This window comes from Lynx canadensis, chromosome A1, assembly GCF_007474595.2.
Source record: "Lynx canadensis isolate LIC74 chromosome A1, mLynCan4.pri.v2, whole genome shotgun sequence".
In the NCBI taxonomy this organism is placed as follows: domain Eukaryota; kingdom Metazoa; phylum Chordata; class Mammalia; order Carnivora; family Felidae; genus Lynx; species Lynx canadensis.
This window is the reverse complement of record NC_044303.2, coordinates 224374744-224401567: the sequence shown is the minus strand read 5'-3', so window position 1 is coordinate 224401567 and position 26824 is coordinate 224374744. Positions and strand designations below refer to the sequence as shown.

Here is a 26824-nt window from a genome sequence, read left to right as displayed (position 1 = left end):
TTCTGGTTAGACTTGCTTGCATGGTATGCCCTGGTCTGAAAGAGCTGATTGAATTAGTTAAGGTCATGCAACCCATAACTGTACCTAGGGGTTTAATCTGCTTCCCCAGACCCAGAGAGAAACCAGGTCTCTCTCAGGAGATAAGGAAGCAAGCACACATGTCCACTACAGAAAATGAAAATCCTTACAATAGCTTCAGCTGAACCATAAATGAAATAAATGTTAAAACTTCAATGACTTAACAAGTCCAAGGTTTATTTAATACAGTACAGTCTGGTATTAGTCAGGTGACTGCTGAATAGCTCTCCCCAAAGCAGGGCCCTAAGAACCTCCATTTTATAACGATGCAATCCAGGACTCATTGGCTCAAGGGTCCCCCTTTGTAGGTCATTTTTCTGTTTGCTTTCAGAGCCAGTTAGAGCTCTTCTCTTCCTTGCTTTGTATCTCAAGCAACTGCTTTTGAGATTTTCCTGCCCTTTGCTTCTGGAAGGTAGTGTTAAAAGACCCATGCATGGGAACATATTTGCCAAGATTTTGCTTCCAACTTCTCTCTGCTTTAGGTGGTTGCCTAAGGAATGGCACCTCTCTTCCAGGGATATAGATCTGTCTAGGCTGGCATACCGTGGTGCCAATTTCCAATCCAAAAACATATTACTCAATATTGCGCTAGGACGGGCGGGAGGGACGGAAGGAGACGAAGGAAGGAAGGAACGGGAAGGAAGGAAGGAAGGAAGGAAGGTGAGGGCGGGAGGGAGGAGGAGGGAGGAAGTAGTGGAGGTAGGCGTTGGGGATTAAGAAATCCTTCCTTTCTTTCTTTCTTCTTTCTTTTTTCTTTCTTTCTTTCTTTCTTTCTTTCTTTCTTTCTTTCTTTCTTTCTTTCTTTCTTTCTTTCTTTCTTTCTTTCTTTCATCACCATCCCATCCTTTGTTTGGCTTCTCTGCTGTTAGACCACATATATAACCAACTTCTTGCATTAAGCTCCCTCTATCTGAAGGAAAATATTTTCAGACTGGACACTGACACATCACAAAGGAAGCAGAAGAGATGGTGAGAGGATCTTACAGGATATTTTTAAGTACCAAGCTTGGAAGTGGCATATATAATTTTTTCCACACTCCAATTGTAACAGCCCCAAAGTTACTGTGAGAGGGGATGGGATGTTTTACTATGTGTTCAGAAAGAAAAGAGTACAAGCAGCCTAACACATGGTGCGTCATGTCTAATAAATCCCCCAGAAGTACATTCAACTGACAGAACACTTGCATATGGATTGAGTCATTAATGCTAACATGGATTTAATACTATTAAAGTTGCTCTGCTATAACACAACATGCATACACACTCCTGAAAATCACCAGGCAATGAAACATTGCACAATAGAAACCACAGCGTTTACGGAAAAAGTTAGGGGCATGATACTACGATACTCAAAAATTTTGTTAGTGACCTAATAAATAAAAAATTAGGAAGCGCATGAAAACCATTCACACCTGCTAAATGGTTAAGGAATACACTAATGCCACCATGGATATCACACTTTACTTTCAAAAAGACCTAAAGTTTGCTTGTCAAAGTGGGTTGGGAGAGTTATAGCTGAATTACAGGTAGGTAATGGAAGGAGGCTTCTCAGAAATTGAATGGGAAAGTGGTAATGGCTGAAGGGGATAGGAATGGCTCATTACACGTGTGGTGAGGTAGCTAGTCAATGTTTAAAAGATATGCTAGGGGCGCCTGGGTGGCGCAGTCGGTTAAGCGTCCGACTTCAGCCAGGTCACGATCTCGCGGTCCGGGAGTTCGAGCCCCGCGTCGGGCTCTGGGCTGATGGCTCAGAGCCTGGAGCCTGTTTCCGATTCTGTGTCTCCCTCTCTCTCTGCCCCTCCCCCGTTCATGCTCTGTCTCTCTCTGTCCGAAAAATAAATAAACGTTGATAAAAGATATGCTTGTATGTGTGCACATTTTTATTTTATTTTATTTTATTTTATTTTATTTTATTTTATTTTATTTTATTTTATTTTATTTTATTTTATTTTATTTTATTTTATTTTTATTTTTGTGTGTGTGCACATTTTTAAAACTCAGTTGGATGAAGTTGTCTGTGTTCACCCAGTGTTTCTCATGGATGAAATTTCGTACATAAACCCACACAAAATTGGCATTATGCAAAAACTGTTCCTTAATATATCAACCATGTTGGAACACATTTGTATTTACAAAAACAAGCTTTATAGCCAAACTCCTTGTATTTCAAATTAATGAAATCACTACTTTTTATACTGTCACAGAGACACAGGCAACTTGTGATTACGACTAGAGATACCACAAATGTCCTTTCCACCACAAACTGCCAATCAAGGATGCCCTCAAGCTAGTGATGAGAAATTGTGAAGGCAAATGTGTGGGTGGTTAGAAATTGTATAACACAGGATGAAGGAAAATGAATTGTATAGTTTAACTATCCAGAAAATTATGCAATTTTAATGAAGACTGTATGGTGTATACATATATACATACCTCAAATAAAGTGTCAATAACTATGTAATTATTTGAATTTATTAAAAAAAAAGAAAGGAAAGTCTTGCCCATTTAAATTAATCAAAATCACCTACGTGATTCACTATTCACAGGAGTGACTATAAAAAATTCTTTAAATAGGAGCACCTGGGTGGCTCAGTCGGTTAAGCGTCCGACTTCGGCTCAGGTCGTGATCTCGTGGTTTGTGAGTTCGAGCCCCACGTCGGGCTCTGTGCTGACAGGTCGGAGCCTGGAGCCTACTTCGGATTCTGTTTCTCCCTCTCTTTCTGCCCCTCCCCCACTTGTGCTCTGTCTCTCTGCCTCTCAAAAATAAGTAAATGTAAAAAAAAAAATAAAAAATAAATTCTTTAAATATAATTTGGATACGGGAAGAGATTATACCTACAATACTGAAGGGGAGCTGATTATGGATCCCAAGTGTTATAAACTCTAAGTTTATATCTGAGCTATAGAGAGATTTAGATCTAGATCTATATCTATATATATTTATATATAGAGATTTCTGAGCTATAGAGAGCTCTACTCAGCATTTATATGATTTTCTTCAAAAATACAAAGAACACTAAGGAAAAAAAGGGCAACATGAAATAATGTTTGACTCATCTTGAAGTTTACAATATTTATAGTTAACACTTTTAAAAATTAAGATTCAATACGTATAATTATTTTGACAGCAATCCTCTTATTGTTTGTTCAATTTGTACAACCTCAAAATTGACTTCTAGAATTAGGACAACATAAGTCACAGTTTTCAATTTCAAGCAACATATATTCCTAGAATTTGTATGAAAGAACTGAAACCAGCTTAATGTTTTCAAAAGTTAAAAAATAAATTAAAACTTTTATTTAAATATTTTTAAACTTTATTTATTATTTCTGAGAGAGAGAGAGAGAGAGAGAGAGAGAGAGAGAGAGCAAGTGGGACAGGGGCAGGGAGAGAGGGAGACAGAATCCCAAGCAGGCTCCGTGCTATCAGCTTAAACTCACAAAAAGTGAGATCATGACCTGAGTGGAACTCGAGAGTGGATGCTTAACCGACTGAGCCACACAAGTGCCCCAAATTAAAACTCTAGAACCATCTAAAATAATGAAATTGCATCTTTCTTGGGAGTTATGGTTGGGAAATATTTTATGATTTCGGTATAACTAGTGATCTGTACCTCCCTACACATCCATTCCTTAAAATTCATGGTATCTCACTCTGGTTTCTTATTTTAATCTTTCCCAGATGTAATCGGATGATGGCACTAGAAAATATTACCAGGAAAGTTGAGCTGAGCAATCTGAATCAAGTTCCCAAACTTCAACTAATCCATCTCAAAACAAGGCCAATTGTCCATTTTCCTATTCTGCACACTTCATCCCCTAGCATATGCTTGCACATATGTGTTCAAAAACCGACACACAAACCCAGCCTCCACGACAGAGAAGAAATTTCCACCACATCAGTAGGTCCAGTCTCCTCAATTTAACATGAGGGCATATTTAAATTTTTTTTAACGTTTATTTATTTTTGAGACAGAGAGAGACAGAGCAAGAACGGGGGAGGGGCACAGAGAGAGGGAGACACAGAATCAGAAGCAGGCTCCAGGCTCCGAGCCATCAGCACAGGGCCTGACGTGGGGCTCGAACTCACGGACCGCGAGATCGTGACCTGGGCTGAAGTTGGACGTCTAACGACTGAGCCACCCAGGCGCCCCACAAGGGCATATTTAATTCAGCAGGCTATTTTCTCAAGCTGCACGTTCTTTCCACAATTATCTACTATTTAGAAGATTGTTCTGAGAAATGGTGATGGAAAAATACGGAGGTGGTAACCAAAACCCTACTTACTTTGAAGGGAATGTCATAAAATCTGATATCTAAGAAGCAGTTTCCTCCATATACCTGTATGTTTTGGATTTATAAATTATCTGACAAGAAAATAAAAAGAAAATCATCAGACATATTTTAAAGCACACTTAGTCTTCAAAAACCCAAAATATAACCTTGTTTTTGAGTTCATATACATTTAACTTGATACAGTGCCCAGTATATAGAGTCTCAAGTTTAGTCATAATTAGGCTGTGTGTGTCTATATGGAAGTAGGGAGGGGATAATTTTCCTCTTTTACCTCTTTTGCCTGTTACAGTCTTTGGTACTTTGTGGAAGATTAATGTTAGTGAAGGTTTATTGAATGTAAGTAATTATTTGTTGAATGAATGAATGACAAGGGCAACTACATATGATGGATGACATAACATAATGAGGCAAGAAGGCTCTCAGGTGACATTTCAAAAAGGACACCTAGAAGAGAAGATACGGCAACAGGAAAGAAAATCTTTCTCCATCTCAGGAACAGAGCCTGGAAGCAGCTAGGACAGTGCCTGAAACAGAGTGAGGCTCAGGTAATTAGTGTTGAATGAACTCAGTCCTTTTATTTCATTCCATTGCCTGTGAGATAACACGATGTCTATTTTCTGGTGCATGACTGTGTGCACATGTTTGTGCCTGCATGTGTGAAAAGCATGGGGGACAGAATTATAGCTCCAAGTCTGTGTGGATGCACAGAAAACAATGCATCAATTTGCTGGAAGGATACACTCATAATTATTTTTTTTCTGCATTGACCTTCTGTCTCCAAACTAATGATTTGTTTATTGAACAAGTACAAATTAGGGGCATAAATGGTGATTATGTTGTATCTTTGCTACAAAGGGTAACTTTTAAAATATCACTGCCGTGTTAAATCTAAGGATGCAGGGCTCTTGAATATTAAATAGCATCTTGCTACTCAGTAAGAGACAAAACGAATGATTAGTGATCTGCTTATACAACAGAAACAGCTAGTCTACTCCATGGAAAATTTAGAACACATGAAAAGCCTAAAAATGTATGCAATCACTTATAAAAATAGTCACAAAATCGCAATTATTGTCCCGAAGATCACTGACAATGATGCATGGACTTGTCCTTTACACGGGTTTCCACATTGCAATCAGCATCCTGGGTGCTGCCATGAGGGATAAGATAGTGCTCTCTGAGTTGACACTTCAGATAACTTCAACTGTTAGAGTTCAAGTCAGAATTTATTCAGAGCACTGAGTACCACAACCTTTGACTTCAACTATGACCAAAGTTGAATTCCCTATGCACATAAGGAGGCTAAATAACTTCCAGAAGTGAGTTCATTTCCAACATCACCAATCAAGGGTTGGAATATAACCTCAAACATAAAAGTCAAAATCCAGTTGATTGCACTGCTCTCTTTACCTATGCCAGATAAAATTATATATTTTAGCACTATTTACTTATAATATGTGTGGCTGCATACATGTGTTGCAATTAGATTTTGTTACAATAATAATTCCTTGATGCGTATAGAGCTTTTTTTTTTTTTTTCTCCAAGGTAATACAAACAAATGGAATGAAGTTCCATGCTCATGGCTTGGAAGAAAAATTATGGTTAAAATGTCCATGCTGCTGAAAGCAATCTACAGATTCAATGTAATCCCTATCAAAATACCAACATGACTTTTCACAGAACTAGCACAAAAGATCCTAAAATTTTAATGGAACCGCAAAAGACCCTGAACAGCCAAAGCAATGTTGAGGTATCACAATTCCAAATTTTAAGAAATACCGCAAAACTGTAGTAATCAAAACAGTATGGTACTGGCACAAGAAATAGGCACATAGATCGAAAGAACAGAATAGAGATCCAAGAAATAAATCTGCAATGACATGGTCAATTAATCTGTGGAGGAGAGAGAAGTTATATACAATAGGGCAAAGACAGTCTCTTCAATAGATGATACCTGGAGAACTGGACAGTTACAGACAAAAGAATGAAACTGGGCCACTTTCTTACACCATACACAAAAATAAATGGATTAAGGATCTAAATGTGTGATCTAAAATCATAAAACTCCTAGAAGAGAAGACAAGAGAATTTCTCTGACATCAGCCGGAGCAACATTTCTCCAGATATGTATCCTCAAGCAAGAAAAACAAAAGGAAAAATAAACTACTGGAACTACACCAGAATAAAAAGCTCTTGCACAGTGAAGAAACTATCAACAAAACAAAAAGAAAACCTACTGAATGGGAGAAGACAATTGCAAACAATCTATCTGGTAAGAGACTAATATCAAAATATATAAAGAATTTATACAACTAAATACCAAATAAAAAAAATCCAGTTTAAAACTGGGCAGAGGACTTGAATAGACATTTTTCCAAAGATATACAGAGCTGTATATGCATGTGCCTTTGATATTATGTAAGTTTTTAAAATATCCATAGCTTTCTTTTTTTTTTTTTTTTTAAACGTTTATTTATTTTTGAGACAGAGAGAGACAGAGCATGAACGGGGGAGGGTCAGAGAGAGAGAGGGAGACACAGAATCAGAAACAGGCTCCAGGCTCTGAGCTGTCAGCACAGAGCCCGACGCGGGGCTTGAACTCACGAACTGCGAGATCATGACCTGAGCCGAAGTCGGACGCTTAACCGACTGAGCCACCCAGGCGCCCCAATATCCATAGCTTTCTTAACAGGTAACAGGGGGAGGCATTTTTATTTTCATTTAATAGGGAAAACACATGACACTCAAAGTCATGAATGGACTTAATCGGGTCACAAGGGGAGTACACAGTAGAGAAGAAATGCACCTGTAGCATTTGAATCTGTGTCTGGTGCTCTGTCTTCTATAAACTTTTGCCCCCAGAGCTCAGCAGTAATTTTTTTAACAGATTAGGGCTTGACTTTGAAAAAAAAAAAACAAAGGAAGTGTAATATCACATATTTTTCAAGTAACTGTCTCTTTAAATTGAACTTCTAAAATCAAATTTGAGCTTGGAATCTTTACCAGAATTTGAAGGAATTTTGCTAACATAATTTTATGCATCTTTTATGGAAAAGACTATTTAATTCATAACAGTAAATCAATTGTTTTATTTCATAAAACAATTTTTAAAAATTTTAAAACTTAGGTAACTAAAGATCAATTGTGAGTGTTTTAGTTAATCATAATAGACGACTGATTCTTGGGGTAACCACATTCCTTGTACCACATAAATATCTTATAGGACACAGAGTAAATCTCATTGCTGTATTCTGTGATGGTCTAAAAATGGTTTAAAAGGCTCTGGTTGGGGCGCCTGGGTGGCGCAGTCGGTTAAGCGTCCGACTTCAGCCAGGTCACGATCTCGCGGTCCGGGAGTTTGAGCCCCGCGTCAGGCTCTGGGCTGACGGCTCGGAGCCTGGAGCCTGTTTCCGATTCTGTGTCTCCCTCTCTCTCTGCCCCTCCCCCGTTCATGCTCTGCCTCTCTCTGTCCCAAAAATAAATAAACATTGAAAAAAAAAATTAAAAAAAAAAAAAAGGCTCTGGTAGTCCTGATTCCCTGGAACTCCATTAATTTTTCATAAAGACCATTAGCTTCAGTATAGACTTGTGTCGTGTCTCTGATACTTTCATGTAAATACATTCTCCCCAAAAACTAGATTTAAAATGTATATCTTGATTTGGAGGTTAAAAATGTATTCATGATAAACCTATAAGGTTTTGTGAAAGTGTCAGTATGCTTTATTGGCAAAGGCATGCTACCAAGAGCATGGGGTATTGTGTAATCAGTGTCAGCTTTAGTGACAGAGAAGGCTGTATTTGTCTAAATGCTGTCAACACTAACAATATTATTCAGTAGAATCCTGTTGTAAACATGACTCATCATCTATAAAAGAGATCACCAGAGCCACCCAGTTGTTCTCAATAAGACTGAACATATACTCAATTTCTAAATGTGGCTTCAAATAAAATTGAACACATTTGTCTAAGTGTAACTGGAAGAATGTGATGAACATTGTTGAGGTGAATATCTGAGAGGGACAGTTTCTGTTTCCTGGTAATTTTTTTTTTTTAATCTGAGAAGGGAGATACAGGAAGGAGGAAGTGATTTAGGCCCTGATTTTATTCCATTAACCAAACAAAACTTAATATTTCACAGAGTCCTGCACATACAGGGCAAGCGACAAATACTGACTGAATGAATGAATCCATTGAAATGAATCTTATGAGTAATATTGCTTTATATAAGTTATAAAAATAAATGGCAGCTCCAGTTGAAACATAATTACATAAGGTAATGCCTGTTAAAACAAAACAAGAAAAAGAAAAAAAAGGAAATGGCCAAAGTAGAAAATTGGACTTGTTTTATACTCTAAAAATATAAGCCCCACCCACATATATCTCAATATTCAGTGGTTACTGTAGTTGATTCTGACTTTCCAAATACAAAGGAAATTAAATCTCATTGTTTATTTGGAATAAAATAATTAGCTATAGATCAATCTCAGCTTATTTCATATCCTTTATGTTAACAGAAGCACATACAACTGATACCTTATTTAAATTGTATTTTTAAATGAAAAATTGCATATTTAATGTCTTCCTTTTGGTTGTAGACATACTAGTTATCATAAGTGGCTTATATTCTAAATATATGATTTAGAGAATTCCATTTTACCATACAGGGTAATAGAAAACTTTAAAGCATGAATCATTTTATGCAAGTTTTATTCTTAAATCTTATCTTCTCACAATACTATAGAAAGTCATCAGAAGTAAATTTGACACAGTGCTATGCTTGAATACTCCTTTGAAAGGCCCTAGCTTTTGAACAAAGGAAGAAAATATAAGAAGAAAGTTCAATATTTCTAGAATAAGAGAATACATTTTTTTTAAGGTCACAAGGAGAAAAATTGAAAGCCTTTAACTTTAATGGGCTCATGATGGGCATAGTAATAAAAAGGCTTTATCAAGATTAAAAAAAAAAGTGATGTGGACAGCCTTGAGTGTATCCCGTGAGTTTCCAGAGAGACAAAGTAGAGTCAATCCATCTAAGTCTTTATGGTGCCTGCTCAGTGATCTGCCTCCATCTTCCTCAGATGAACATGGGCCCTGGCTAGGGAAGCAGTTCCTAATCTTCCCCCCTCCAGATCTCTTAGGGATACCTTAGAGAAATCCACTTGGAATCTTCCTTCTGCCCCTGGCAAGTAAGAACATTTTTAAAAACCTGCAAATGCAGCACTATTCCATCTGAGATAAATTGTATCTATGCCTGTTTATATACGCCTGGCTTACCAAACCCAGCCTGTTTTATCAGTGCTGCAAAGAGCTATATTCATTTGGGAACCACACACTCTAGCCTATATTCCAGAACAGGTCACAGTAATGATTATGAGATCATTTTGGTGAAATGATTTATGTAGACCCACAATATTAAACTATAGAAGTCTTCTGAAAATGAATTATTTGTTTCATCTGTTTTTCTAAAAAGAGTAATACCATTTGTAACTGTGCACATTGGGATGAAAGACTTGCTATTATTTTGTTGATAGTCCATTGTGTTACCGTTTCATCAATATATCAAATCATAAAATTGATATAGTAGTCCTTGGAATCCAAAGGTCAGGAAAGAAGTGGTTTTCTAAATTGAATATGGATCTTGACTATATCAAAAGCTCATTTGACGCTAAAACATTTCCCCCCAAATTGATAATGATCTTTAAAACAGCTATATGTTCGAATGAATTATGACATACAAGTTAAAAATTACTACAAATTCATAGTCATGGGATGAGTACAATGTTGTAAAATAGCATATAATAAAAATTTAAAATAGGCATGATCTCCAGCCATCCAAAAGTTGAATACTTTAGATATGTGTGTGAAATAAAATAATAGATCTATGTAAATGATACTAAAAAAAAGATTGATGTTGGAGATAATGAGAGAGTGAAATACTGAGCTCAAAATCTATGTATTTCAAAGTTTCTGTGCTTTGAAGAGATCATGATGGGGGATCATACCCTTTGGACTTGAGAGGGATGATTATTATTTAAGGTTTGACTTGAAGGTGAATTTATGGCATATGAATAGCAACTCTATGCTCTCAGTAGAGGTTATGATGTCAGTTTCCTTCACAACTCTTCCTTAGGATAGTCATTTCAGTATGTTTTTCTTCTCTACACTGTCCCACTTCTTTACATGACCCCAAACATAAATGAGGCCTCCTTCTTTCTGACCATAGCAGAGAAGAACAGTGGCTGGACCCTAATCCGAATTCCCTCTGTCCTGAAACATTGCATGAGTTATATTCTAACATAATACTTTTTTTCTAATATAGAAATATTTCAATGACCAGAGTTTATTTAGTAAGTTAGTTCAGCATTTATTCAATACAGATGCATTCACAGGCATAGTCACTGATTATATGCACATCCTTAATCTTTTAGCACACTAATTTTGCATTGGGATATATATGTTCATCCTAGCTGTCTTATTAAATGTTCCCAAATACCCTGCAATGGATCTGTGGGAAGGCTAAATAGTATTTCCCAACTACATCTCCCATATAGGATCCAGACCAGAGTGTAAAGTCTTCAAATTGAGTGTTCTTTCCACTATAAATATAGTTCATATTCTGAAGATACCTCTTTATACCTAAAGTGTTCTTTATGTTAAATTCATTCTAGAAACCTGTCTTACCTTCTAAAAAAGATAGGTTTAATTATTTCCTAAAGTAGTCATTATTATATGACCTATCAAATGTTTTTAGCCTCTTAGTGACTAAGATTCTGTATAACTTATCCTATGAATCAGAATTGTGAATCTAACATCAAATATTTGCTAAGAATACTCATGCTACTTTGCATGGAACAAACAATGCCAATGTTATTCAATGGCACATATCTAAAAATTGAAGAATTATATCAAAGGCAAGAAAAGGCTTTTGTTAAGTTTTTATTTAAATTCTAGTTAGTTGACATACGGTGTAATATTAGTTTTCAGTGTATAATATAGTGATTTGACACTTTCATACCACACCTGGTGCTCATTACTACAAGTGCACTCCTTAATCCCCATCACCTATTTAACCCAACTCCCCACTCACCTCCCCTCTGGAAACTATCAGTTTATTCTCTGTAGTTAAGAGTCTGTTTCTTGGCTTGCCTCTCTTTTTCCCTATGTTTGGTATTTACCCAAAGAATACAAAATACTAATTCAAAATGATACACGCACCCCAATGTTTAGAGCAGCATTACCTACAATAGCCAAACTATGGAAACAGCTCAAGTTTCCATGGACTGATGAATGGATACAGAAGATGTGGTATATATATATACAATGGAATATTACTCACCCATAAAAAGAATGAAATCTTACCATTTACAACACTGTGGACAGAGCTTGTATTATGCTAAATGAAATAAGTCCATCACAGAAATACAAATACCATATGATTTCACTCATATGTGGAATTTAATAAATATATATATATATTTAAGAAACAAATACATATATAGGTATGTATGTATAGATACATACTCATTTTCTTACAGTTATTGAATATAGTTATTGAAAATCATGAATTTGGTTGAGGTAGCCATAAATAATGTCCCAGAATAGCTCATTGAGAAAGAGATAATGAAAGAGATTGAAAAAATCAAATTTTTAGACTCCACATTTCAAAAAATTATTGCATTCTCGACTATTATATTCTCCTGTCCTACTCAAATATTTTCTGTTTTGCACATTGAGAATCATCTTTTTTTTTATTACTCCTGAAAAGGATGTGTTACAAATGTGAATAAAAAAAATAGTGAGACAGCATGAAGACAGAGAGCTACAGCCATGTATATATACTATATATATGTATATGTATACTATCTATATGTATATATTCTATATGTATATGTATATGTACATGTATACTACTGTAAATATGGTACATACTGTACATGTATGTATATATACTATATGTATATGTATATGTATATGTACATGTATATGTATAGTATATGTATATATACTATATATATGTATATGTATACTATATATATGTATATATACTATATATATATGTAGTTCAACTTCTCTGTGTCTTAAATTAAACTTGGAAAAGCCCAAGGTGTTAATTGTATTGACTATATTTACATAGAGCCGTCAGGTGCCTTAAACAAAAGACTGTTCCTTTGCGTCGCCACTCCCATCGATCAGTTAATCAAGCAGACCTGGAGAGAGCAGCTCACCCATGTTTGGCAGCACTGGGGGGATGTAGACAACAATAAACTATTGTGACAGGCATAAAAATGATGCTTGATTTGTTTGCAAGCGACGATATTAGAGGAAACGGAGCACCGTGAGTGTGTAGAAGCTATGCCAGTAACGCTGTAAGTAAAATCGTATGCTCAGTTAACAGAAAATGTCATATATAAGACATCAGGTATTTTTTCACAGAATGAATGAATGATGCTTCAAGAATATGAAATAAGTGTCAGTTGTGGGCCCTATTATATACGACACATATTTTAAAAATTACATGTATAAGATGAATATAATTTAATAACATATATATTTTTTTTCTAAAAGCTGTTTATATGGCATGTTTGCATTTACTTTCATTTTCTGAAGTTTGCCTGTACAACTTCTGCACTGAAAAGGATTGAGACCATAAAGCCCTCATCTCTTAATACTTATGCTACTTCTTGGATGAACGCTTCACAAACTAAGAAAGACAGTCTCTCCTGTGAGTCTTTTGCAAGCGTGGATGTGCCAATGGCAAAGCCTTTCTGTCAGTACATTTTGGTGGACGCATAGGTCTGTGCATGTATTTGTGTACCTAAATATCCCCACTAGGAAGGGCTTTTATTTTTTTCTCACAAGACTATCCCATGGGTCTTGTTGCCGCATAACTATTTTTTTTTAAATAATTCTCACTCTGAGAAACTCCTTAGTTATCAGATTCAAAGGAAAAATTAGGAAATATGTTAATTTTAGAAAAACATAAGACAGATGACTAAGGTGGGGAAATGTGAGAAAAATAAAAAAGTTGAAGAAACATAAGGGTCAAGAAATACAAAGAGAAGAAACAGTGACTGTTGTAGGTTATTATAAGTAATAAAATAATTGGTATTAAATACATAAAAATGACTAAAAATGGCTAAAAATTAAGCTGCGTATATTTTGGGAAATAGCAAAGTTGGAAATATTTCAAAAGATGTGTGAGGTTGGCCAGGTGGCTAGTGATTGGAAAGACAATTCCTCTTCAGGAAAAAGTCCCTACTCCATGTATCTCTAGAAGGTTGAAACCTGCTTGTATATGTCAGATGAACAAACATGAGGCAAAAGAACGTCCTTATTTCTCTACATATTAACAACAAGTTTCTGTGGAATATTCTGAAAGATATTGAAAAGATGGAAGCAAGAAAAACGTTGCCTGAAGAGTGGGAAAAATGAGACACCTCTGGAATAAAAACAGTAGTTTAAATCTCCTATGGCACAGTTTTTAACGAAGAATTTGTAATATTTAATTTTGAGTTTCAAGTTAATTCTTTTTCGCATCGATCATAATTATCTTTCACATACCCTCAACCTTCAGAAAATATCTGGACCACCCCGAATTCCTGTATTAGTAGCATTTGGGGCAACAAAGGAATGAGGACTCTGTTTCCCTGCAGAGCTAAAATTAGGAGTTAGGACCTGGTAAGCAGGGGGGAAGCTTCCACCCCACCTTTTTCTTTTTTCTTTTCTTTTCTTTTCTTTTCTTTTCTTTTCTTTTTCTTTTTCTTTTTCTTTTTTTTCTTTTCCTTTTCCTTTTTTCTTTCTTTTCTTTTCTTTTCTCTTCTCTTCTTTTCTTCATCTCAGGAAAATTCAGAATACTGAGGAGAATACTTTTCTTCCCACACTACTCTGAGATAGGAGTTTGAGCCATTTATTTGTATTTTAAAGGAAGGATTTATGCCATAAAGTTAAAAGAGTTAGACACTTACAGCAAAAGAAAAAGAAAAAAAAATGAGAGAAAAATAGAACAAAAATATTCTTAAAATCACAATTTCATTATTCTTTTCTGATTCAGATATACAACCTGCCTAAATTCAATATATGAAAGACAGGGAATATTCTGAAACATGAAATAATTATGGTAATAAATAAAATTAAAGTACGTATTAGAAACTGGTGTTATTTTGGAAACCACCTTCAAATCATATTGCATTCCTATAAAAATAGTGCTTTCTTCTAGAGATCACACAGTTCACTAATCATTACAGAAGACACAAACATGAGTAATGGGAGTTCTCAAAGAGTTTGCATTCCAAGAATTTGTTTCTCAATTATATACATAGAAAACTTTTTTTTTTTTCCTTTCTTGGTGATAGTTTCTTTTTTTTTTTTTTTTTTTTTTTTTTTTTTTTTTTTTTTTTTTTCAACGTTTTATTTATTTTTGGGACAGAGAGAGACAGAGCATGAACGAGGGAGGGGCAGAGAGAGAGGGAGACACAGAATCTGAAACAGGCTCCAGGCTCTGAGCCATCAGCCCAGAGCCCGACGCGGGGCTCGAACTCACGGACCGCGAGATCGTGACCTGGCTGAAGTCGGACGCTTAACCGACTGCGCCACCCAGGCGCCCCTTGGTGATAGTTTCTTGGTGACCCTGCAACTTTCTAATGATTTTTTTCTTTATTTTGATGCCCAAAACACTTAGTTTTCTCAGAGAAGTTACATTTTATGTCCATCATTTGAGAAAATACTAAATTAGAATGCTACACAAATGACAGAAATGGAAAAATTAAAAAAAAAAAAAGATGTCTATAGAAGACCAGAGATGAGAAAATTCTACACAACATAATAAAAAATAATACTAATGTTAAAAATTCAAAATTTGCAACAAGAGTAATACAAGAAATGTTAAAGGTGTTAAAAGGACTTCTTTAAGCTGAAAAGAAAGGGCACTTATTAGCAAAACAAAACAAACAAACAAAATATATATTTATATATGAAAGACCAAATCTCACTGGAGAGGTGAATATGTAGTAAAGGTAGTGGATTAATCATTTATAAAGCTACTATTAAGGTTAAAAGACAAAAGTAGTAAAAATAATTACAACTACAAATATTACTTAAGGGATACACAAGATAAAAAGGTATAAAATGTGACATCAGAAACAAGCTGGCAGTGTGGAGGAGTTAAAAGCACAGTTTGGGAATCCAATGACACTTAAGTCATTCTCTATTTAAAATAGACTGTTATAGGCCTAAGCTGTTATATGTAAACCAGATTGTAACCACAAAACAAAATCCTATAAAAGCTACACAAAGATAAATAGGAATTAAAGCATACTACAAAAGAAAGCCAACAAACCAAAGACGGTTGCAAGAATAGAAAGGAACTATGACATAACCCAAAAACAATTAACTGAATAGGTAAAAGTATACATCGATCAATAATTACTTTAGATATAAATTGACTAAATTCTCCAATCAAAAGACCAATGTGGCTGAGTGGATAAACACAGATGCAGACACACACACACACACACACACACACACACACACACACACCAAGACCCATCTATACCCTGGCTACAAGGGATGTAAGGACACAAACTGAAAGTGGAGGAGTAGAAAAAGATAGTCCATGCAAATGGAAACCAAAAGGAAGTTGGGGTAACTATATTCACATAAGAGAAAATAGATTTTAAAACACAAACTGCAATTAGAAACAATGAAGGACATTATGTAATGATAAAAGGGTCAATCCAACAAGGGAAGGTGACATTTGTAAATATTTGTGCACCCAACATATAAGAGAACATATGGAGAACCAACAAATATAAAGCAAATACTAACAGACCTAAAGGGAGAAATAGATAACAATACAATAATAGTAGAGGACCTTAACACCCCATTTACATCAATGGATGGATCATCTAGACAGAAAATCAGTAAGGAAACATTAGCCTTAAATAACCCATTAGTCAAGATGGATGTAACGGATATACACAGAACATTTCATCCAACAGAATATATATTTTTCTCACGTGCACATGTAACATTCTCCAGGATAGATATATTAGACCAGAAACAAGCCGAAAGAAATTTAAGAGGATGAAATTCTCATTAAGTATATTTCCAACCACAATGATATGAAACTAGTAACCAATTATAAGAAAAATGAAAAAAAAGCACAGATCTGTGGAGATTAAATGACATAATATTCAGTATTCAGTAAGAAATCAAAGCAGAGATTTAAAAATACCTTGAGAACAACAAAATGGAAATACAAAATACTGAAATTTATGGTATACAGCAAAAGTAGTTTTAAAAAGAAGCTCATAAAGATAAATGCTTACTTCAATAAAAAGATAAACTTCAGACAAACAAACAAACAAACAAACAAAAAACACCTAACTTTATACCTCAAGGAACTAGAACAAGAACAAAGCCCAAAGATAGGAGAAAGAAGAAAATAACAACGGTCAGAAGAGAAAATAAATAGACACTAAAAATAGAAAAAAAAATCAGTGAAACTAAGAGCTGGATGAGAAATGAAAAAAGGAGGTGTTACAACTTGATGACACAGAAATACTAATGATCATAAAGACTACTATAAAAATTATATGCCAAAAAATTGACAACCTAGATGAATAAATTTGTAGAAACATACAATCTACCAAGCCTGGATCATGAAGAAATAGAAAATGTGAACAGGTCAATTTCTACTAAAAAGGCTGAATGAGTAATCAAAAACCTCCTAACAAAAGTCCAGCACCAGACATCTTCACTGAAAAGTCCACCAAAAATTCAAAGAAGATTTAATACCAATCTTTCTCAAACTCTTCTCCAAAAACTAAAGAGAGAATGCTTCCAAACTCATTTTACACCCGCATTATCCTTGGACAAGGACCTCATTAGAAAAGAAAATTATAGGCCAATATCCCTAAAGAATATAGATGCAAAAATCCTCAAGGAAATATTAGCAAACCAAATTTAGCCAGACATTAAAAAAGAATCACACACCATGATCGGTGGGATTTATTTCAGGAACGGCAGGATGGTTCAACATCTACAAATCAATTGGATGCACTATAGTAACAAAATGAAAAATAAAAATCATATGACCCTCTTAATAGATGCAGAAATAGCATTTAACAAAATTCCACTTTGATTTATGGTTAAAAACTCAACAAAGTAGACATGGAGGGAACATACCTCAACATAAAAAATGCCACATATGACAAAACCACAGCTAACATCACATTTGTTACAAGGTGGAAGAGGGTCAGTAATCTATCTTCCAGATTGAGAAGCCACTTTATTATAAAAAACAAACAAACAAACAAAAAAACCAAGCAAGCCACTCCATACCATTTACAGAGTTTTATTCAAGGTGACTTGCTGATGGGCAATTAAGCGAGCCGACAGATGATTCCGAGCGCTACCCAGCCATTTTCAGTTCCTATCTGGATCTTAATCCCCAGCCTTTATGGAATGAGGGGCATGGTGGTGAGATCACAGGGCAGTTCACTAAAGCTGCACCATCTGTGTGAGAGAGGGTAGCTCTACCAGTAACCTCACGGGGCAGCATCTGTGGGCCAGAGTGGAGAAAAGGACACAGGGTCTAAGATAGAGTCTGTGTGGTCAGGACTCCTACATTCCACCCCCAACATCGTTACGGCCACAATTGATTTCTCATTTTGTCATTGCCACAAGCCCCAGCCAAATCTACATCTAATTCACATCTCACATCTATTATTAATACCCTCAGGACCTGTACTTTTTTTCCTTGCCTTTGAGAAAGCCTCTCGTTGGTTAGCATGCCAATTCTATTAGCTTCCCATCTTTTTGTTGTTGTTTTGTTTTGTTTTAAAGAAATATAAAACTATTGGCCATGGTCTACTGGTATTTACAATAAAGTAAATAGTATACAGCTGGGTAATATTCTGATTACAAACTTACTGTTTTTCCTGGTTTCCGCTGAACGAGTAACTCAAATACTGAGAAGATTAAGCTGACAATAAGGTATGTATTGGGGTAAAGAAAAAACATGAAGGCCAAGAGTTTAGATCACAGAGGTCTGTCCCCCCATTTATTTTTTAATTTATTTTTTAAAATTTTTTTAATGTTTATTTATTTTTGGGAGAGAGACAGAGACAGAGAGTGAGTGAGGGAAGGGCAGAGGGAGAAGGAGACACAGAGTCTGAAACAGGCTCCAGGCTCTAAACTGTCAGCACAGAGCCCAATGTGGGGCTTGAACCCACAAGCAGCGAAATCATGACCTGAGCTGAAGTTGGATGCTTAACCCACTGAGCCATCCAGGTGCTCTTTGTCCCCCCATTTATTCCAGCAGGTGCTAAATTGCCAGCATCTCTCTCTGACCATCTGATTATGATCAGGTTTCCATAAACAAGTCTTCGACATTCCATGCATCATGACCTTCTTTTAGTCAATGCAGCACAGGGATTTCAACTTCTTGAAAAGGAATGGTTGACTAGAAAGAACCTTTAAAAGTCCATTTAACTAAGTTTTGCTTACCTACTTAAAACACACCAGGACTTGTCTAGTTTTCTCATTTAGGTGGGGAGATTGTTGGTAGTGATAAAATTTTCCTTTCGGGGATCTTGCCAACAAACTTGCATTTGTGTGACTGTAGACATGATTTCCGACATGGCTGCTTTCAAATTTCCAATTTTAATTGCTTACCTCATATTTAAATTGCCCAATTAATTGCAAAATTTGAAAGGTTAAGGCTTCAGGAAAAATTTCAGTGTAAGTGATATATTTCTTAGGTTGCTGAAAATGATGGCGTCCCAGAAACATGGGATTATCCATGGTTATAAAATGCTGTTTTTATTTTGGGGAATGTTAAAAGAAAAGAAAAAAAGAAAACCATTTATGTATATATTTTAAGTATACACACAAAAACCCCCCAAATAAACAAGAAACCCAAAATGGTCCTCAGGCATATAGGAGTTAAAGACAAATTCTGATTGAGTAACAACTATGAAGGTTTGTTCAATTTTTAGAAAAATATTTAGAAAAGGTGTTCTCTAAAGCAGGGGAATAATATCTGGTCTCAAATATTATTTTCTGATAAAGGAAGCAACTACAGAAAGCTTTTATTTGTTCAAAGTAACCAGTGCTATAGATGCAAAAACCCCCAACAACTCCCCCAATACTATTTCAAAACAAACATATCTAACTTGATTTTTCATTTGAATGTTATCTATTCACACTAATCAAAAAAACAATACCCAGATTACCTATATAATATATACATATATATATACATATACATATATATACATATACATATATACATATACATATGTATACATATGTACATATACATATACATATATATATATATTATATATATTCATACATAAAAAGCAACACAAACAATTACTGAACCTCATCCTCTGGACAAGAATGCCAAGTTAGTCTCTCTTCACAAAAAAGCAATTACAATCGGAGGACACTTCGTATTTGCCTCTTTCGCCACCACCGTGCCTCATCTGAATCTTTCCACTTCGTGAGAAACATTAACTCTCCACTGCTGTCTGTGCACCAATTATTCGTTCAGGATCAAGACCTCTGGCAGAGCCTCTTGGTTTATCAGTAGCATCTCTTTTCTTCTTGGATTTGCTATCATCAGATTCACTGTCGGATAACGATTTTCTTTTTGCACCATCTTTTTCTTCACCAGCTTTTTGAGAATTAAGAAATGCTTCAATTAACTCTGAACAATCTAAATTTTCTTCAGGTTCCCAAGTACTGTCAGCATCTGTAAATCCCTTCCACTTCAGGAAATACTCCACCTTTCCATTCACTACACGTCAGTCAGTACTTTTTTCACCACGAATTCATCAGGCTCTACCTTTTCTATTTTTTTTACTCTTTCCATTCTGCCTCTTCCCCATTTTTTTTTTTTTTTGCAATGTAGTTTTATTGGAGGCCATTTTTTTTTTTAATTTTTTTTTTCAACGTTTTTATTTATTTTTGGGACAGAGCGAGACAGAGCATGAACGGGGGAGGGGCAGAGAGAGAGGGAGACACAGAATCGGAAACAGGCTCCAGGCTCCGAGCCATCAGCCCAGAGCCTGACGCGGGGCTCGAACTCAGACCGTGAGATCGTGACCTGGCTGAAGTCGGACGCTTAACCGACTGCGCCACCCAGGCGCCCCAGGAGGCCATTTTTTTATTGCAGACTTGAAGAGCTATTATTCACCGCCTCCAAGCTGCTCCAGGTCCCAGGTCTCAGCTTTCCATCTCAACCGAGGAATATGAGGGTCTTAATATCTTGTCTGATGGGCAATATAAGGTCTCCCACAATCCTATTAAACCAAAAAAGTCTGTAATTCCTTTACCATTTTAGGGACTGGGAAGGCTTGCATTTCAATCCATGACAGCCTTAGGCATCACTTTTGTACTATCTGATCAGATAATGCCCAGAAACTTTACTGATTGGCCTGGACCATGGAACTTGTTGGTATTTACCTCCCAACAATGTGACTTTAAGTCACGTTACAGTCACTCCTGTAATGGCACAGCTGCTGAGACAGAAAGGATGAATCATCCCAAGTTATGCAACCTGAATTCATTTGCCATTGTAGTTTAGATCGAGATCCTGTAGAACATCTACGCCCGGAATATACTAAGGAATGGGAGAAATATGCACTAGAAAACAGTGGGGAGGAAGCCTGGTGATCTGTAGGTAGAGACTAGTTCCTCAGACTTTAATAATTTGTCCCCTGCCACCATGAATAGACTTTATTTCTCCCTATGCACACACAGATAGCTGTGCATTCAGCTCTAGTATCTAGTAGGGCTACTTCAGTCTGTTAGTGCAAGACTAATAAATAGTTAATTCCACATGGGACCTCTGGTTGCCCCCAACTGCACGCACTAGAGGACAACACTGGACCTAATCCCTATTGTCTAGGGGTCTGGGGTATCTACCCTTGAAATTCCTCCATTAGTGGAAGAGTAATTTGGTGACACATCTGGGTTTTTTGAGCCTTCCTTCAAGGGAGTAAACAAACTGCTTTCCTTTGGGCAACTCCTTCCATAGGTTTAGAAAGACCAGACTGGGTTGTCTGTTTATATTTTCTTTTGAGGTCCAAGATAGCATTAGATCTTGCCACCACGTTTCACAAGAGACCTTGATGGGCCCCATCGTCACCATTTTATCATCAGTAAAGTCATTTGTTTTTCAATTATTTCCCTCATTATGGATTCTCTCCATTTCAGTGAAGTTAGTCACCATAGCTCCTACTGTAACAATGGGCCCATTAACCATAGGGGCAAGATACTGAAGTCCTGTACCATGCCCCTGGGGCTCACTTTAAGATAGAGTCTTCCATACTAGAGGAAAACAATTCTTTGTCTAGGCTTCTAGAATTCGGAGTGCAAATGGCATGTTTCATTGCCATTTGTTTGTGGTTTTTTTTTTTTTTTATGTTTATTTATTTTTGAGCCAGACACAGATCACGAGCTAGACACAGAGGAACAGAGAGAGAGGGAGATACAGAATCCAAAGCAGGCTACAGGTTCTGAGCTGTCAGCATAGAGCCCGACCCAGGGCTCAAACTCACAGACTGCGAGATCATGACCTGAGCCGAAGTCGGGCGCTCAACTGTCTGAGCCACCCAGGCACCCCTCGTTCCTGTTGAAAGTATAATTTCTTTTAGTTCTTCCATAGAATTCCAGCGATACAGAGGGGAGAACACAGCCAGGTTATCTTGATGCTAGCATTTACCTAATCGATCAGATTAGCTAAGCACCTGCTATTCTCACCCATGCCTGGGGTATATAGTTTTTGTCACAAGGGAGGTCCAGCAGTGGCTGAGGCCGTTGTTAACATCTGAAATGAATTTAACATAACACCATCTCCTGCAGTATCCAAGAGTGGTAACACACAAGCAGCCACCTCTTCTCTGCCCTTTTGCCTAAAGTGCCTGTTAGCTCCACCAATTCAGCTGCAGAATGTTCCCTCATTGTTTTCTGACTAGTAGGAATTTCTTCTCAGTTATTGCCAGGCTCGTGAGTGGGCTGGGTCTTTGTTTGAATCAAAATTCCTTCCTGGAAATCATTTTCTTCCTCTTGATAGGAAAAAAATCTGTTATAAGCTGGCCGACAGGACTCATAGGTGAATTCCAGCCCCTGCCTGAAGACTCCCCTTCCAGGTTCTTCTTCCCACCCTGCTTGCCTCTGGGGCCAAATTGCTACTAATGAGGAATGTAGAAGTAACAGACTATAAGTTGTCCCCTCTGCTATGCTCCGGGCTCAGACCTCTGGAGAAGGAGCTCCTCTGAGCCCACAGGTGTAAAATAAACCTCCTGCCTTCCAAGATCTCTGAGTGCCGCTTGGTTCTGCTGGGTGATCCAGACCAGTTTCCATAACACTCCATGATCACATCCTCATCAGAGGAGTCATTACCCCAGGGATCTCATGATTTCCGGTCCCAGTTCTCCTGAGATGTAATAGTTCTCTCTCTAGTGTGTGGTAACCTGTGCCCATACACCTTACATGCCATAATTTCTAACCGTTCCTCCTGCCTTTGAATTCTCATGCAGCTTGTATGTCCTTTCCAGAGCCAATGCTCCTTGGATCTGTTCCAATGCTCTCCTTACTCATAATTCCTTTTCTGTGGTGAATCTTAAGGCATGGGGCAATGGCCAAGCTGTGGTTGCAATAGCTTGATTAGTTTCCCTTCTCTACTGCCTTTTCCCTACTATTTTGAATAGAGTATCTAACAATCCCTTATGTGTTTGGGGGGTGCCATACTGGTCCTAAATGCCCAGAAATCCTGACCAAGATTCCCCACATGGAGGTGGCTGGCCAACCTGGTTTTTCCCCTACATGTAAAGGGCTCCCAGGTGCCCCTCCCCGCCCCCCCTTGCTCACCCTGGGCATGACAAGGAGCTTTAGCCTGGCCTGGTCCTTTTACACATGCTTGTTTTCTTTTCCAGTATCTTGCTAAGTATGCAAATTATTACAAGTTGGAGGAGGGCCAGACTGAGAAGATAGTTTGATACCAAAAAACCAAGCAACCCATTCCATAATACTATGCAGAGTTATATTCAGGGTAACTTACTGATGGGGCAATCAGGCAGTTAGATGACCCAGAGCAGCTACTCTCAGCCCCTATTCTCTGTTGCTACCTGGGCCTTAACCCCCAGTCCTTAAGGAATTATGGCCATGGTAGTGAGGTCACAGGGTAGTTACGTGAGTCTGTGCCATCTGTGGGTCAGAGGATCTCTATTACTTATCTAAAATGGCATCATCTATGCACCAGAAGGAGAAAACAAGATGGAAGGCCAAAGGTGAACTCAGTGTTGTCGGCACTTCTACAATACTCAACAGGAAAAAGCTACAACCTTTTCCTCTCATACTAGGAGCAAGACAGGGGTACCCACTCTCACCATTTTTATTCAGCATGGTACTAGAAGTCCTAACCAGGGCAATTATGCAAGAAGTAAAAGGCATCCAAATTGGAAAGGAAGAAGTAAAACTGTTACTATTTGCAGACGAAAGCTGTTATACATAGGAAACCCTAAAGACTCCAACAAAATGGTTAGAACTAATAAAATAATTCAGTAACGTTGCAGGATAGAAAATCAATATGCAAAAATCTGTTGCATCTCTATACTGTAATGACAAAGTCAGAAAGAAAAATTAGTAAAACAAACTCTTATAATTGCATCAAAAAAGAAGAAAATACTTAGGAATAAATTTAAGCAAGCAGGTAGAAGATCCATACACTAAAAACTGTAAGTAATTAGTGAAAAACATAGAAGGAACAAATGAATGGAAATACATTTCATGATATAGCTTAGAAGAATCAATATGTTAAACTATACATCCTATCCAAAGGATGAATCTATAGATTCAGTGCAATCCCTACCAAAATTCCAGTGGCATTTTTCATAGAAATAGAACAGACAATTCTAAAGTTCATAAGACCCAAAATAACCAAAGCGATCTTTTAAAAAAAAATTTCAAGTTTATTTATTTTTGAAAGAGAGAGAGAGAGAGAGAGAGAGAGAGAGAGAGAGAGATTAAAAACACAAGGCGGGGACTCAGAGAGAGAGGGAGACACAGAATCCTAACCACTCAGCACAGAGCCCAATGTGGGGCTCAAATCCATGAACCACAAGATAATGACCCGAGCCAAACTACATTATAAAGCTATAGTAACCAAAACAATATTGTAATGACATAAAAACAGACGTATAGATTTGTGGAACAGAATAGGGAGCCTACAAATAAATTCACACATATATAGTCAATTAATACATAACAAACGAGCAAAAAATATGCAATGGGGAAAGGACAGTGTCTTCAATAAATGGGGTTTGGAAAACTGGACAGCCACATGCAAAAGAATGAATTTGGACTGCTTTCTTACTGCATACACAAAAATTAACTCAAAATGAATTAAAAATATGAACATAAGACCTGAAACTACAAAACTTCTAGAAAAAAAATAGGCCGTATCTTTCTTGACATAGGTCTTGGCAATGATTTTTTTTTTTGACCCTGACACAAAGATAAAAGCAACAAATGCAAAAATAAACAAGTGAGACTACATCAAACTCTAAAGCAACTGCACAGCAAAGGAAACCATGACAAAATGAAAAGGTAACCTATGGAATGGGAGAAAATATTTTCAAGTCCTGTGTCTGATAAGGAGTTAATATTCAAAATACACGAAGAACTCATACAACTCAGTAGCAAAGAAAAAGCCAAACAATCCAATTAAAAAATGGGCAGAGCACATTTAAAAGTTGCCAGGAGGGGCGCCTGGGTGGCGCAGTCGGTTAAGCGTCCGACTTCAGCCAGGTCACGATCTCGCGGTCCGGGAGTTCGAGCCCCGCGTCAGGCTCTGGGCTGATGGCTCGGAGCCTGGAGCCTGTTTCTGATTCTGTGTCTCCCTCTCTCTCTGCCCCTCCCCCATTCATGCTCTGTCTCTCTCTGTCCCAAAAATAAATAAACGTTGAAAAAAAAAATTAAAAAAAAAATAAATAAATAAATAAAAAAAAATAAAATAAAAGTTGCCAGGAGAGTCCATCTTGAAAATTCTCATCACACACATACAAAACAGCTGCAACTTATTATGGCGATGGATGATGACTAGACTTGATAGTGGTCATCATTTCACAGTGGACACAAGTGGCAAATCATTATACTGTACACCTAAAACTAATATAATGTGTTTTAGTGATACTAATTTTTTAAGTGGGCAGAAAACCTGAATATTTTCCCAAATATGATATACAGGTGGCCAAGATACAGGTGGCCAAGATGTACAACATCACTCATCATCAGGGAAATACAAATCAAAACCACAATGGGCTATCACCTCACACCTCTTAGAATGAATGTTATCAAAAAGACAAGAAATAAGTTTTGGTGAGAATGTACACAAAAGGGAATCCCTTTATGCTGTCGGTGTGAATGTAAAATTGGTACAGCTTCTATGTAAAACAGGATAAAGTTTCCTCTAAAAGCTAAAATTAAATCTATCAGATGATCCAGCAATTCTACTTCTGGATATTTATCAAAAAAAAAAAAAAAAAAACACCAAAAACATTCATTTGAAAATATATATGTATATTTGAAAAAAATATATATATATATATATTCACTGCAACATTATTGACAAAGGCCAAGATACGGTAACATCTTAAGTATCTATCAACGGATGAATGGATAAAGAAAATGTAATGTATATATATGCAATAAAATAATATACTGAAATATTAGGCATGAAAAAAGAATGAACTTTTGCCATTTGTAACATATATACATATATGTGTGTATATGTGTTTATATATATGTGTGTGTGCATATATATATTTATATGTGTATATATGTACATATATATGCACACACATACAATAACACAATATACTTAAATATTTGTCGGTCATGAAAAAAGAATGGACTCTTGCCATTTGTAACATATATGTGTGTGTGTGTGTGTGTGTGTGTGTGTGTGTATACATACACATACAATAATACAATATACTGAAATATTTTTCAGTCTTGAAAAAAAGAATGAAATCTTGCCATTTGTAACAGCACAGATGGACCTAGGCGGTAGTAGGAGAGTTATCTGACGTCTATACTGTATATAGTTTACTTACTACATCTTGATGGCAGTTAAAATTATTTTTCACATATGCATGTTCAGTGGCGTGTCAGAGAAAATTATCTTTGGTTCTATTCTCTGATTCCCCCCAAATATCAACAATTAATGTACCTTTTGATATTCAAGTCAGTGTGAACAATCTCCTTTTCCAGCTTAGTATTGGCAGTGGAACTGAAAATGACTCCTTAAATACAGAAAGCACTGCACTCTCTCTCTCTCTGGACCATGTGTCCTGGGTTGAGAGGAATAAAAGTAGTCTAGGAGCTCCATGTCTACGCCTGTGTGGGAAGTGCACAGTGCTGGGAAGGGGATTTACC

At 36.7% G+C, this 26824-nt stretch overlaps 1 protein-coding gene and 1 pseudogene across 2 annotated transcripts in view; both read right to left on the bottom strand.

Moving 5' to 3' along the window:
* Nucleotides 1–26824, bottom strand: part of CDH18 (cadherin 18) — a 348818-nt gene that overhangs the window by 203674 nt on the left and 118320 nt on the right. The window lies entirely within an intron of this gene.
* LOC115525152 lies at nucleotides 19754–20310 on the bottom strand (annotated as a pseudogene).